The sequence below is a fragment of the Phragmites australis genome, chromosome 1, assembly GCF_958298935.1.
Source record: "Phragmites australis chromosome 1, lpPhrAust1.1, whole genome shotgun sequence".
NCBI classification, from domain to species: domain Eukaryota; kingdom Viridiplantae; phylum Streptophyta; class Magnoliopsida; order Poales; family Poaceae; genus Phragmites; species Phragmites australis.
This window is the reverse complement of record NC_084921.1, coordinates 45,951,007-45,954,103: the sequence shown is the minus strand read 5'-3', so window position 1 is coordinate 45,954,103 and position 3,097 is coordinate 45,951,007. Positions and strand designations below refer to the sequence as shown.

At 50.2% G+C, this 3,097-nt stretch overlaps 1 pseudogene; it reads right to left on the bottom strand.

Moving 5' to 3' along the window:
• Nucleotides 1-1,878: 1,878 nt before the first annotated feature.
• On the bottom strand, nt 1,879-2,552 carry LOC133890019 (uncharacterized; annotated as a pseudogene).
• Nucleotides 2,553-3,097: the final 545 nt, after the last annotated feature.

The following is a 3,097-nucleotide window of genomic DNA, read 5'->3' as shown; positions in this document are numbered from 1 at the left end:
CAGGCACAGCCCGTGGCCTCGTACCGTGCCGGCCCGACCAGTCTCAGCTCGAGTCGTGTCGTACCTGGGCCGTGGCTACAGTATCGTGCCTCGGTCCGGCCCAATAGGTATGCCCCATTTGTGCTTCTTTATCAATATCTATTCGGTAGATCTTTTTTTTTCTGTGTCAAGAAATTATCCAATATTATGTTTTTCTTTGCTAAAGGGGTATTTTCATGGGTTTGCCTTGATATCATGTTTATACTGTCGTATTGAATAATTCGGGTCGATTGCTTGCGGTGCATATAATGCACACAACTTTTGTTTCTGGGTGGGTTGGCTCAATGGCTTTATACGAATTAGCAGTTTTTGATCCCTCTGATCCTGTTCTGGATCCAATGTGGAGACAATGTATGTTTGTCATCTCCTTTATGACTCGTTTAGGAATAAACAATTCGTGGGATGGTTGGAGTATTTTAGGAGGAACTATAACGAATCCGGGTATTTGGAGTTTTAAAGGTGTGGCAGGTGTGCATATTATGTTTTCTAGCTTGTGTTTCTTGGTATCTATCTGGTATTAGGTATATTAGGACCTAGAAATATTCTGTGATGAGTGGACGAAAAAACCTTCTTTAGATTTGTCTAAGATCTTTGGAATTCGTTTATTTCTTGTAGGGATAAGTTTGATGGTCTTTGATCTTAAACAGGTAGAGTCAAGAGGCGATGGGGTTCTTGATGGCGACCCCTATCAGCTTCAATGCTACGCCGCTTGTCTACGGGAGAGAAGTGCCCCCAAGAAGCGATGATGCCAAGCAACTCCCTAACACCAACTCTGACGGTGGTGCCAATGAGTGGCTCCCAACATGTCGTTTCCCTAGGACGGGAGTTCGCTTCTCTTAACCAAATCCTATCAGCTACTCCCCCTCAGCCCACCTTTGATGTGTCACAGGTAAAGGACCTCTTCATCACCTGGGTGCGTCCGACCCTACAACACCAACCCCTTCCTCTTCTGCCAGTGGAGGCGCTTGTGAGGTGCAGGCACCAGACCTTTGGGATGTCCACGGTCCACAGAAGCGTCCTCTCGCCAACGTGCGACCAATGTTAGCGATGCAGCATGCTCAGCGCAACCTGTGGCGCAAGCTCGGTCTCCTCCGTGACTAACTGGAGCCCGTAGTAACCGTTCTGTGCGGGAGTATGTGGCTATGTTTGATGGTCCGCTTCCACTTGAGATGATACAGCTCTGACGGCATTGTTCAACCTTGATGATGACAATGATTCCCAGATGGACAATGCACGGGTGGAGCTCGCTGGCGAAGGAGCCGTCGACTTGTAAGGTGAAACTGCTCCAATGACGGTCTAGCCTATCCAAGATGTCTCAAAGTGCCTGCATGAATTATGCGAAGGAGGAGCGTTGCAGCGGCAGACCTCGGAATCACACACCAGTGGTGGCTAGCCTTAGAATCGCACATTGGCTGACAAGCGTAGCTCCAGCAGCCTCAGAATTGTGCGAAGTCGGACGAGAGCAGGGGGGACTTCCAAGACTAAGGAGGTCGGGACATGGAGTTTTAGCACGAAATAGACGTCTTGTGCGCCCTCCGTGTGAGACTAGTTTTTTCTTTGTTTTGGAGGAGGCCTTCTGTACCTTGCCCCTCTGGGCTTAACTCCTTTTGAATATAATAAGCAGCTCTCATGCATGCTCATTTAAAGAAAGAAAAAAAACTGAACCTGGTTTCTTTGTTTGATGTCATTGAACAAAGAGTTGCATCACTTAAGCTAATTCACTAGACCCGTGAAAAGTGTACCAGTGTTAGCCTGTTACACGAAGTACGACAAAAAGAAAACGATAAAAACGTGGATGAACACCAAAAGCATAATACATCAGTATTTAGGAACCGCGGAAACTCTCTTATGCTTCGCGCTCAAAAGTAGTTATTGAGCATGGCGACGACGGACTCGAGAAAGCCGGCGGCTCCGGGAAACTGAAGTCGAGGTCCAGCATCTCAGGCACGATCTTCTTGGCGCCCCGGCCACGGTTGCCGTCGAAGACGAACGCTGCTGTGACCGGCGACTCCGCGTCGACGCTGCTGACCCTCAGTAGCTCCAGCAGCAAGTCGAAGTACGCCGATATCTCCTGCTCGTCTTCTTCGTCTGCTCGCCCGAGTCTCTTCTGGCCCGGCCGTGCTCGCCCGGGTGTCCGCCTCGCTCAGGCTCATGGACTGCTGCTGCTGCATCGGCCGCCTCCTGGACAGGCCGGGCAGGAGCATGCACAGAGCACCGCACCAGAACCCGTCGCTGCCGATCTTGTCCTGCCGCGCCTTCCGGTAGTTGATCGACCCGTTGTTCGAGACGTCGGTGACGGATGAACCGGAGCGGAATCGCTGGCCGATCGGGCCTCTCGTCACTTGTTCCTCCTCTTCGTCGTCTTCTACTCGGGCTTCAGCTTCTCTCTTGAAGGACGCAGATGAGTGTCCGGACGAAGCATCTTCTTGGCGAAAACTCATGGCAACAGAAAGAACTTGCAGGAGTGGTTCGTTGTCGGAACAAAAACACGAGATGGAAGCGGCTTCGGGAAATGGTGGAGAGCACATCAAGATCGTGCCTTCGTGCGTTGCCTCCAAGTCAAATGCAGTGTTGTTGGGCTGTTTAATTTGTTAGATTTTCTGCCCGTTCACACGAGCATCTCTTTAACTTTCCTCTTTTATATCTTCCTATGCATGCATAAATACATACACGGTGTGTTCACACTCTTTTACGTTTATCTTGTAATAGCTTGAGTAATATATATTTGTAAGTTGTAACCTTGAATATTCAATAAAAAAAATCGTGTGATTCATTCCACTATCATGGTATCAGATAGATTCGTTTCTGCGAACTTGCTTCCGGCCCTCTAAACATTCGCCGGTCCTCTTCCCCGTCTTGCTGCTCTCCTGCACGAGACGTCCACTTTCCACTCCGTTGTGCTCTCTCTGCACACTTTCTTGCCCCTTCCCTTATCTTTCTTCCACTCACTGCCATAGTACTGAACGAGGCTGAGCGCGCTGAGGCCGAGCGCCACGCTGAGGCTGCACGCCTGGAGGAGCAATGTCGCCTTGACGCTGAGGCCGCGGCCACCCGTGCC